This window comes from Mandrillus leucophaeus, unplaced genomic scaffold (genome assembly GCF_000951045.1).
Source record: "Mandrillus leucophaeus isolate KB7577 unplaced genomic scaffold, Mleu.le_1.0 Scaffold1365, whole genome shotgun sequence".
NCBI lineage: Eukaryota > Metazoa > Chordata > Mammalia > Primates > Cercopithecidae > Mandrillus > Mandrillus leucophaeus.
The window spans coordinates 290,375-303,509 of record NW_012101327.1 but is presented as its reverse complement, the minus strand read 5'-3'; the positions used below and the strand labels follow the sequence as shown (position 1 = coordinate 303,509).

Here is a 13,135-nt window from a genome sequence, read left to right as displayed (position 1 = left end):
TTAAAAATTATGTAAGTATCCCCAAACATCATCAGGAGAAAATATTCTCGATATGCAAAGAGTATCTGGAGAAGAAGATAGAGAAAAAGATGAAAGTAATTTTAAGTTTGTACTCTAAAAGGTAATTTTAAAAATCAGTATTCTCTAATATAAACGACCAGTAATACAGACATTTAGCATTTTTATTCTCTTAAAATAAACTATTAACAAAATTGAAAAATTTCAGGTGTGAAACAGAAAATATCCCATATCAAAAAAACATTGACATTGGACATTGTAAAATTTGAAAAGTATTTTAAAATGTAAATATTAAAACAGGACTCGCACAAAATTTCCCTTAATTCATGAACATTTAATACAAAGTGCACTAAAAATAGCTTCTCTACTACAACATTAAATAGAAATTCTTACTATCTCCTGGCCATAGACATATGTCATCTCTGAATACCAACTTCTCTTTCCCACACTGCACCACAATTTTGTAAGAAAGGATTTAAAGAACATATTTGGCTGTTAGCATTTCACACTTTTCCCAGAAAATTGAATAACAATTTTATGAACTCCCAAATAACGGAATGTACTAAAACTATTACAAGTACTACATATTTTCAAATGTTAAGTATTAAGGAATGTAACAAAACAATCTTTATGTGTATTACTTTGACAATTTCGGCTATATTAAATCCAGTAACTAAATTTTGTGGAGATTCGTGAATTACAAAGTTCCTTCACACATCTGATTTTGTCTTTCTTACCAACAAAAAAAAGATACTGAGATAACATTCTATAAATAAAGATATTGCAGTTCTGAAGTTAAATAATCTGCCAAGACCATTCAATCAATGAATAGTAGAGAGCAGAGAGAGAAATAAAGTTAGGTTGGAGGAGGGTAGAAGCCTCCACTGTTACCCCTTGTTGGAAGACAAGAATGTTTTTGTTAACATTAATATAGACTAATGAAGAAGTCTCAGCTTTACTTAAATTGACATAATCTCACATATACTCTTAAACAACTGCAATAATTGTGAACCAGACACAGCAAAGTTACAGAATTAGCACTGCTGGTTTTGAAATATGTTTCACCTACTTACCATGATAGTATTCCCATATAAATACGTAAGTATTTTCTAATTCTGTTTTTATTAAAATGTGGGTAACATGGTACTTTAGATTACCAAAAAGAATGTTTTACTTTCTTTCAAATTATAAAAATGTCTTTAGAATACTAACAATCCTGAGTTTATTAATGGCTTATTTTGTTAGACTCATTTTGAGATAAAGATCTTACACCAGTAAGTGCAAGTCACTCATTTCAATAATGTTTCCAATGTATAGATTCTGAAACATTATAACTCAATCATTCATGGTGACGTTCATTTGCTAATACCAGCCTGGTTTATCTATTGTTGCTCAATTTTCTAATCTATCTCTATTTGGATATGTACTAGATAAAAAAAAAAAATTGAAATCCAGTACATTCAAATATCATTCTGCACTTGTAAATGTGAGATTTGGGATGACCTACGGATAATCTCTATTATCATTTTCCCCACCATATAGATTACAGCTTTAACCACTGAACACAGCCATAAAGTAGATGGTCTTACTCAATCCTTAATAATAGGCCAGTTAAAACTATTAAGATTATGCCATTTGACCAAAGTCATACATCTCTAGTCAGTGGCACAAATAAAAAATACTAATTGTCAAGTATGTTATTTACTCCACATCAATTATTCTAAAGGTTTTCCTCTCTTGGAAATGTTTCTTTTGCTAAAGATGACCTATCATGTTTGCCCAACTGTACAGAATTTAAATTTTTGTTCTTATTTTGATGACAAATTTTTTCAAAATTGGTTTTGAAAAGTTCATGTTACTCTTTGAGGCCAAACTGAGATTCTCAATCTAGAGATCATTACAAATTTTTATCAAACTATACATCTCCTCTAAGAAAGCCTTTCATTTAACTTCAGCAATAATCTAAGGTTTGGTAGTGCTGTGTAATAAAACAACATAATGTAGACTTTTAATCTCTTAGTTTCCAACTTTAAATACTATTTTTTAATATATTCAAGTAACGCTTGTCTAAGTATGTATTATTTCTTAAACATTTTAATTACAATCTACCCAATTTTGTCACACTAGTCTTATAAAATTTTTAGCTCTAGGATTCTGTGAGAGTTGACTGTATCACAACACTTCCTTCTATCTTAATTTGGGCATCTTCATTTCACCTGGTTCCATTCATTCTTTATCATATGTATCCTCTTTCTCCAATACCTCTTCGTAGTATTAGAATAGGCTGGTAGCTGCTGAAATGAGCAAATGGAGGACAGACTAGATATGAATCTATTTCCCAACTAGATAATCTACTTTATTTAGGTCAATTGATTATGCTAAATATGCATATGGGATATTTTTCATGTTTTCTGATTCTAATTGAGGGGAAAAAAAGAGGTAAGTACTTAAGGTGTTAATAATTTAAGGGTATTAACAGTTGATGAAAACTAGTATGAAAGCAAAGGAGGTGCCTCAATCTTTTGCATTCAAGTATTTTGATGAAAATTGATAATTTAGCCCCAACACTGTTTCCCACATATCCCAGACGAAATAAACAAGTATTTTGGCGAAAACTGAGAATTTAGCCTCAACACTGTTTCCCGCATATCTCAGCCCAAATAAACACATACATACTACATAAACTCTGTATTCCAACCAAACCACTACAGAGGAAAAAAATTAAGTGATCAAATGTATAAACACAGCATTTTTAAACACTAAGGTAGTTTACTGAGTGAATAACATGAAACATTACCATCAACCTAAGGAGATGTTCTACTAAGAGCAATATATGCTTACAAGAGGCAGAAAACAAGACAAAAATTATAGACTATTTACCATTAAAATACTGGTGCATGCATTGCTAAAAAGAAGACCAGCTTGCTGTTATCATAATAGTAACGGTAACTCGTATTCACTGGAAACTTACCTCCAAAAACAGAAAAAGAGCATTCCCCAACACAAGATTATACTGCCACATCTAATTAAAAGATAGCATGCACATGTCTTCTGGGGAAGATGTTTAAAAATCAACTAGCTACCAACCATAAAAAAATGAATATGGATATAAGAAATGATTTACTTTTTGGAAAAAAGTACACAAATATTATAGATAATAAAGTGAAGTTTTAATATCATTCATAAACAAATAATTTTTTAAAGTAAAGCTATTGAAACGTGTACACCTAATTCACATCTAAAAAAACTGAGACATGCCCTATTTTTTCTCTTCAGGCCCTTTGACAAAACTTTAGTGATGGCATCACAGGTTTATGTGTTGGTCTACAAAGTTATCTTCCCACCTTTGATTTGCTCCCATACTATATATTATTGTATTACCAATTTTTCCCCATAAATAATCCCATTCTCCAATTGTAACAGCCCCTTTAATGTTTATCTTCTCAATATGACTTATTAGCTTTTATATCCATCCATACATTTATGTCTCACTACTTATTTATTTATTTGGATCAGGTCAGTCTCCTCAGCCTCTCAACCAAAAAATTACCCCAAGCACCTAGTATGTGTCAGGCCTTGTGCTAAGTGCCAGGAATGCAGGGATAAATTTTACGTGGTAATAGAGAGCAAAATCCCCCAAAGTAGAGTCAAAGAATCCACAAAATATATATCATCCAGTAAGTATAGAAATATTACCACTTATCTTTAAAAAAGACATTTCATGAAAATAATTGTTTACTAGTATATAATACATGGATTGGCATTGGTTGCTCCCCTTGTCCAAGTATCAGGTGTTTTCCTGTCACACAGAGCACCCACTATATCTATGGGGAAAGTGAAATGGGATAGTTCCAGAACAAAATTAAGTAGACAGCGCTTCACTTGGTTGTTCCTTCATGTCTTGTGACACGATTCATGAGAGCTCAGCAGAGTGAACTAGTGACTTATCTAGATTTAGCCAGTAATCAAACATGTAAAGGAAGAATTGTATGAGTGTCCCATGTGACAGGTAAAAAGCTAAGACACATGGACTCTGTGGAGGTATCAGTGCTAATCTACATGTTACATATTAGAAAGTATTTATTCCTAGTATCATTCCTGCAAATAATTGGCAAAAAAATCCCCACATAACACTAATAATACTGGTACTAATAACTGGCAATACAGATCTCTTACTCTTAATACACAAATTTTATCAGTTAGCTACAGTATGAAGTAAAATTTGCATGGCAATCTAACCAGATGTAACAAGTCAACCAAAAAAAAAAAAAAAAAAAAAAAGATCAAATGCATCAGCAGACCAGTTAAAATATATTTACATTTACTCATTAACAATAAACCTCACACTCTTACACTAAGCCTATAATGTGCTGAAAGAGTAGCTAATGTGAAGGAGACGTTATTGATTAGCAAGACATTGAACAATCAAATATCTAGGACATAAAGATACACTCTAAAAATAGTGGTTGGGATGAAAACTTAACATCCAAACAATGTACTTCTTCCATTTGAATCTATCTGAGGTGGCATTTTAGTTATCACATCTAAAACCCAAGTATCAACATACACTGACCATGATATGAGACCTTTCAATCACTGAATCAAAAGGTATAAAATTGAAAATAAAAAATGCATAAAGAACATTCAATTATGTAGTTTTACCAAAAATGTTTTAGTAATAAAAAAGTTAACTTTTAAAATAAAATGCAATCATACTGTTTCCCCCAAATCTTAGTTTTAGTGAGAAAAAATTAACATGTTAAATATATCATCAGATATCTAAAATTTCCATTTTTGAATATTTTATAATGCATGTAACAAACTGCTGTAGTAGCTCATGTATAATGGGAGTACATACTAATTTTGAGCTGGTACGTACACTTAAAGGAGTTTTCACTCATCTGGAGAAGAGGAGAAATAAAAACTAGAAGAAGATGTGAGGTTATGATAGACGAAGTTGATAGGAAACACCATGACAATTATTCAGACATCTAAGTATATGATATGGTAAAAGAACAGGGTTAATAGATCTAGGCATTGAGCACCAAGTGACAGCTAATATCACACACAAAAAAGTAGGCATTATATGCTTTCTGATGGAAAAACATAGCACCACTTATGTATGATGTAATCTTGCCTTCAAATTAAACCTCAATCTAACCAAGGCTCTAGATCTCACTACCAATTTACAGTAAACACAGAGGGATGTGTGTGGAATGCAAATGGGACTTTAAACCAGAAAAATCTAGAACAAATGAAGCAGTTTCTTTAAGAAATAAATTGCAAGGGAAAATGCGGTGGGGGGTAAACAGAGTAAAAGATATTTCTATCAATCACCATGAATGGATCATATTTGGAAAACCTGATTAAAACTGCAAAATACGTATGATTAGAAATTTGAATGCTCACTCGATACAATGTTAGGGAATTATTATTAATTTTTGGTATAATAACGATACTGTGGTTTTTAAAATGGTCCTTATCTTTCAGAGCTATATACTGATTTATTTACAGACGAAATAAAATCAGGAGGGATTATATAGGTAGGGGTCTAAATGGAATAAGACTGACCAGGAATTGATGATAACTGAAGCTAGTACATGGAGGTCCATTTCATTATTCTGTCCTATTTTTGTATAATTTTCCATAACAAGAAGTTTTTGTGTTGTTGTTGTTTAGGTTTTCCTTTTTTAAAGAGGCCAAGTCACCTAGATCCTACTTTTGGCTTTTAGATAAAACTGTCACTTTACAATTAGGTTTTCCCTGGGATATTTCTCGTAACTGAGACTGTACAACTTGCATTATTATGTCTATGTAGAAATACTATGCATATAAGGAAATGAGGCTCTAAACTATTCTCAAGTTTTGAAGATTACATTATAAAGTTATTGCTCTAAAAGGTCATTGCTCTAAAAGGTCACTTTCAATCAGCTTCATTAGCAACCAGCCAGAAAAAGCAGCAGCTACTAACTAAAAGGCAAATGAAACAAGATATATCCCAAAATTGAATCATGTTTTATCCTTCTACATTGAAATGAACATAACTGTCACGAAGGTTCAAGAAAATAAATGATACCTAAGGGAATACAAGGCAAAGCTTTTGTAAACAATTTTGGTTTCAAGCTCTTGATAAAAACCTAACACTACTCAAGTCAAAGTGGTCAAGTCAAAGTATATATGTACTTCACAAAAAAGCAGATGACTGGACTATAACAGAAAAAATATATATATATATAAAAACAGAAAGCATTTTAAAAAAACAGATAAAAGTTGGTTTACTGTGCAAACCCCTCAAAGACTGTTTCATGCATGAATTTTTTTATTGGGATACCAAGAAGGGAACAAAACAATCCAGTCTAATTGTGTATTATCAAAGAAAAACCCTGGTCAAAAATAGTTTAAAAAATACAGTTTAAAAAGCCAGAAATAGGAAACAAAGTGATGCATCACAAGGTGATTATAAACAATTCAAAGCAATGGCATTTCTAATCAAAGTAGCTCACAAAAATAAGTAAAAAAAAAATGTCAACTTAAGAAATACCTTATAAAGTGTTAATTCCAAATTGAAAGCCAATATATAAAATTTGACTTACGCCAAAGTAATAGCAAAAACATCTAAAATGGGTTTTAAGAGCTACAGCTACAGAGATAAGATAATTTATAACTATGGAGAATGTTAATTCATGACTGGGAATTAAATGGTTAATTAAAAATCAAATATTATAGTTAATGCATGCTGGGCTTAATACCTAAGTGATGGGTTGATTTTTGTAGTAAACCACCATGGCACGTTACCTGTGTAACAAACCTGCACATGCACCCCTGAACTTAAAAGTGGAAGAAAAAAACCCAACCACCTAAAAACAAAAAACAAAACAAAAAAGGACAAAATCATACAGTGGCCCACATGCCAACTATCCTCGACCTGATATTACAGTCTTGTTTTAGGAAGAGAAAACAGGTTTCTGATTCCCACAAATCATTTTAATTACACTTTGATAATTAAAATAAACTAGGTTACACACACACACACTTTAACAAATATAATGATCATTATACAAACACACACATACACACATTCAGTAAATATAATGAGGACAAAGAAGGTAACACAGAGCAATGAACTTATTACAGAAATATGCCTCTGAATAACTTTTTAAACTTTTATTTAAAGATTTCTTGCATGGCTACTGGGGCTAACACCTAATACACAGGTTGGTTAAAAAAGAAACAAACAAAAAAACAAAACAAAATAAAAAAAAACCACCAAACAAAACCAAACCAAAACTTAGCGCTGGTACAAACTAAAACCCAAACCCAAACACAATATACGAAAAATTTGAGAAAGGAGCTGTTTATGAAGGATGCATTTTCTAATTAACAAGTAAACAGGAAAGACAATTCAATCTACAATCTACTCCCCTATTAGAATTAAAAATTCAAATTGGGTACCATTTATTCCTTTCTTATATTTTACATTGATTACTTTCATACATAAACTTACTTGTTCATATACTGTTTTAGCAGTATTTATCAAAAACAAACTCAAATCAGATGTTTTCACATTTAAAATGACTACATTTCTTTTTATTTCTGTACTTATACACTGTACTCCTACAGTTCCTTAATGCAAAATATTTAGCCATGGGTTATCTTATAAAACTTTCCTGTATACGGCTATTAGAAGCAACACTTACTACTGAAAAATCTTAATAGTTTCCTTAATATTAGACTTAGCAAATAGAACCCTACTAGGCACATGGTAAAATACTAAATCTTTCAACTCTAAAGCACTTCTCAAATATCACTTTTAAAGTTAACCCCTAGCCTACTTTAGTTTCATTGTATTTTAATAAAAATGGCAGAAAAAATAAGAGTTGCATTCATCTTCATTATATTATTGAAATATTTTAACCAGTATGAAAGAAAACTCTCAAGTGAATTTACAAAAATGCAAAAACAGTTCAAACCATATGAAAGAAATAAATATAAATATGGCAAAAAATAGTACAAATATATATTTTTTCAAGATAGCAGAACTTTCATATATACCTGTCAAATAGCTATGAATATCACTGGAATTCAAAAACTAATTTAGCAATATGTTTATTTAATGACTATTCATGTTTTCAAACAAGTCTCTATGTACAGTAAATATACATAAAGTTCTAATAAACAACAGTGCAATGCTTCCCAAAGTGTTAAGCACTAGTATCAGATTCTTCTAACACAGAAACCTTCTAGTTTGCCAAATGATTGGTTTAAGGATACAGAATATGTCAAATACTCACTTGTGGTTTTCCAGGTCACACTCTCCCGCCAAAAAAAACACAAAAGAAACAAACAAACGAAAAAACCCAATCACACACACAACCACAATGTAAAAGGAAGTTCATAACCAGTATTTATATTTTTGAAATATATTTCTTAAAATACATTGCTAAATTCCTTCAGATGTATACTCCAGTTCAGATTTATATAGAATCCTAAATGTGATTATTCTGTTCAGATCCATACAGTATTTCAAACCATTATTTTTAAAAGATGAAATTTTGATTTAAAAAAAAAGTCATAGTTTTACATCTTTCATGGGAAGAAATTTTAGACCCATCTTTCTTCTGGCCACCTCATCAATGATATTTAAATTAAAAATAAACTTACGTCAATAACAGTGTTTTATCAAAAAGTTTTCTTCCAAAAACTTGTACTAAAAAGCTGTAGTATTTGTATATAAGTGATTAACCATATTAAAACCCAGACATTTGTAAGAAGATATAAGTGAACTTTATTTACCTGTATCCTTAACCTGATACTACAGTCTTATACTAAGTATTACTTTTGGGAAGAGAAATAAAATAGGTTTCTAATTTCCACAAAATAGTGCTAGTTATAATGAAGAAAACTAGTTTATAATCCTTCAGAATAAGCCTTCCACTATTTGCAAGATACTATGAACATGTTAGAATTTTACCCCCTAAATGTTTTAGATTTGATGAATATTGAGAAAGGGCTGGTTGGGAGGGTTTAAAAAGTACCTACTACTTTGCCTTTTTATTAACAAAGTAATATATTTATGATTCTTCTACTAACTTCTACTTCATTGCACTGGCAACGTAGTCACTTTTTCAAATGACTTATCAATAGAAAAACATATCCTTTCAGCTTCAAAATAGTTGTCATTATTATAATTTTGTAAGACTCCACTGTAGAAGCAATTTAATTACCTTACAAACAAAAAGCACATTTGAAGTTTAGGTAACATTTCTTTCTCAAAAGATAAACGATTCAGAAGGAATATACATAATTATGTAATAAACAAAAACCCTCATGTTTCCAGTTTTAATTGTAAAAACAAAAATCTTAAAATACATACATAAACTTAGGAGGAAAAAGGAGATTAATGCCAATATCCATTAGCAAATGTCACCAACTGATTCTATACTTTAGATTTTTCTAGTTAAATCCAATGTTTCCAAGTTTACTCTAAAATTTTCTTTGTATACATTTACCCGTTTGAACATCAACATTAAATAACTAAAACAAGATGGTCCAGAAAATTCTTTCTATAGATTGTTGGCTGAAATGTCTCATTTCTAAAACTAGTACCTCAGTATTCTGAAATGCTCTCTCTGCATCTTTTCATTTCTATTAGTATGTTTAGGACATAAAGCATTAAAATAAGGCTACTGCTAATGTGCCAAAATCCATGTTCACATGACAATATAAGAATTGTTTTCCAAAAAGGAAAAAAAAAACTAATAATTATCACGTTTGAAAGGCATGTATTTTATTACTCTTGTAGGTATTTTGGACAAAAATATTGACCAGCTAATTATGCTCTTCCACACATCATGTTCACTGAGTTTACTACCACAGTTTTAGTGCAACGAAGTATCTTTGAAAAGCCACTCTACAGTAATTATGGCAAGGCTCATTAATATGCAGAGGTAAAGATTTCATTTGTATAGAAACTTAGAAAATAATGTTTGAAAAGGAAAGCCATTCCATCAGGCTAAATATTTTTTGTATATTAAAAAATATATATAAATATTTCTTGAATTAGTTTTATAGTCAATTTTGATGCAGTGTCATTGAGTGGTGATAAATTTTGAGAGGTATATGTTAAACAAACATACTTGAGATTATTGTCTTAGGTAAACATTTAATACACAATGTCAAGGTAGTTCCCTTTTTAAAAAATTTTTGTACCAAATAAGTCATACATTTAATGTTGACATTTCTTCTTACCTGTGTGCCTCACACCAATAAAGTACTCTGCATTAAAATTTAAATCTTGAGACAGTAGTACAGCATTGAAAAAAAATTGTAAAGCAGCTTAGATACACTGAACTCAGATTTTACATTTTCATTTGTCAGATTAGAATATAAAAAGCTTGAAAATCAACTTGAAAAAGCTTATTCTTCCTCAAGAAAAAGTATGAACAATCTGAAAATGATCAACTAGTATGAATGAACATTGTACATAGTTAAGTCACATTCAGTGGTTGCTAAACATACCACTCCCTCCTGGAAATTACGGAACCATCTACATGTGAAACTAAGTCATCTTCATTTTCATCATAATGTTCATCACTGACGAACTTCATTCCCATTTTTAGATCTTCATAATAATCCATTGGTCTTTCAAACCTATTGAGATTTTCTACATTGTTCCACTGAGTTTTTTCAGGCTCTTCTATATAGTCTTTACGTATTAGATTGTTCACTGGATTTTTGTTTTCTTTTTTTACACTATCTGGGTAAGAATCAAGCTCATCTTGTTGAAGAACATCTATTTGTGATTCTTTTTGCATATCTGATGGTGGAATGTAGTTCTTGGCAAAGTAGTCACCACGAAACGTCCGTCTTCTCCTATAGCAGAATATTCCAGCCAAAACACTTACAAGTACTATGAAGAGAGCCCCACCCACTACACTAGCAATGATCGTGGCAATTGTGTCATCCTTAATTGTTGCCAAAGTTGACAATGGGAAGGGCAATTTTTTAGGTTCTGTTGCTAGATCCTCGATGTCAGCAGTTGAGGGATGCCACTGAATTGTAGGCTGAAGGGTGGTAGTAGTAGGAGGATCTAATGGAAACAGTAAAGACAGAGAAGACACAGAAAGGCAAAGAATGTCAATGCAGGCTGATTCAGCAGCATGTTGACAAGACAGCACAGTTAATGAATATATATTCATAGTAACAATAGTTTTTCATTCTTAATTTGATTAAGATTAGAATGTAGTGGTACTTATCTATTTAAAAAGAAAACAAAACTGACATTTAGTCAGTCACCAATAAAGAGAAAGGAATAAAACCTATGGTGTAAACCTATGTTGTAATTCTTCCATTCCAAGTTTATGAGTGATATTGTACTCTAGAAAAGAGGTACTTATTTTTTTTTAAAGAAGAGTATTACTTAAGTGTCCCATTACATAGCCGGTTTAAAAATTACTATAACAAAAAAGTAAATCAAATAATTCAAATGTACATTTTCTTAGCCAGTAGCTCAAGAAAATAAAAATAAGAAAAAAATTAAAGTTTTTCTCAATATCCATTTTACCTACCAATAATATGGTTTATTTTTATAAGAGCTGAGCATATCTTTAAAAGAATGAAAAACTATAGACTCTTGTTAAGTGGGCATAGTATAAGCTGTTGGTTTAATAATTCTCTCAAAAATATTTTCTTTAAATAAAAAAGCTCAACATTTTTGGAAGGAGATATATAGTAAATACTATTATTTAGTAATTAAAAAAATAAAAAAGCATATGCTTAAACTTATGTTAGCCTGATAGGCTATTACCAAATGAGACTAATAGACAAAGTAAAAATATGTTATAAAGTAATTAAAATATCATCGCCATGTCTAACACCCTATGAGCAAGTTATCTAAACATTCAGAAATTTAAAAACTTCAACTATATCTGCAAAATTTAATGTCACTACTTTAGGATGGAGTCTCAAAAAGAACAGCTAATATTTTAGAGAGAACATTCTAATAATACTTAAATATTAGATGCAAATGAACCTGTGTATCGACATTAGATAATAGAGTAAATAGCCAGTAATATTAAAAAGCAACTAAACATAAATAGCAAAAATTAAAGACTGGTTAATTATCAATTAAGTAGTATTTATAGGTCATGTAACACAAAACTGTAGAGTTTGAAGAAAGGATAAGTTTAAAAATATTGTTTCCTTCACAGTGAAAGAAATAAATGACCCAAATGGTAATCTCCTATAATTAATTTTTAAATGAGTGATACTGATAAAGCTTTAAAAAATGATTGTTAGAAAAATACTAAATCTACATGGGGTAAGTTATTCTAATATTACAAGCTAAAGAAAAATACTTACTGAACAGGTTTCATCACGGAATGCCATATGTATAGAATGTGGTAAAAATTTAGCAAGTACAGTATAAAATTTAATAAGTACAATATAACTAATTTTCTATGAGTTTAAATTTATAACCGGTAACCCTGTCAAGTACTTTGAGATGAATATGAGTTATCAGAGTATATTTAAGTGACTCAAGAAAGTTTTAATTTATGAAAACATTCACTAATGGAACAAATTCAATCTCAAGAAAACAAGCGTAGAATTGAAGGATCATGTCTAGTATAAAAGTAGTAAAGTCTCACATCATTCAACTTCACAGCATTAGAACATTAAAAATATAGACTAAAAATGAAATCATTTGTAAGACAATTCATGTATTTTCTGAGGAAGCAGGAGTACTGGGAAAGTCAACTTTAATGTATTGAATGTCATCCTTATAATGATTCGCAAAGAAAAAAAACTACAACAAACTGGCATCAGCATATTTAAAGTAAAAATCTAATTATTTATAATTTGCTTTTCTGCCAGTAGAGTTTTAAAGTTTTTCATGGTTCTTTATATGCTAGTTTTTTTCAGAACAGTGACTATACTTGAGCTCTCACCAAATAAGACACATTTTTACCAAGTATCCTAAATAATGAAACCCTAACATTTATTACTGCTACTTGCAAATTTCTTTATATGAACACAAATGGTCATCTATTGTCCATTTCACTCAGATTTAACAAAATACGGCTTTGAGAAAAATCTAACCAAAAGGATTATTTTAAAA

At 30.4% G+C, this 13,135-nt stretch overlaps 1 protein-coding gene across 1 annotated transcript in view; it reads right to left on the bottom strand.

Annotated features, from left to right (window-relative positions):
• PVRL3 (poliovirus receptor-related 3) overlaps positions 1-13,135 on the bottom strand; it is a 123,454-nt gene that overhangs the window by 56,709 nt on the left and 53,610 nt on the right. The gene's annotated exons all lie outside the window — the stretch shown is intronic.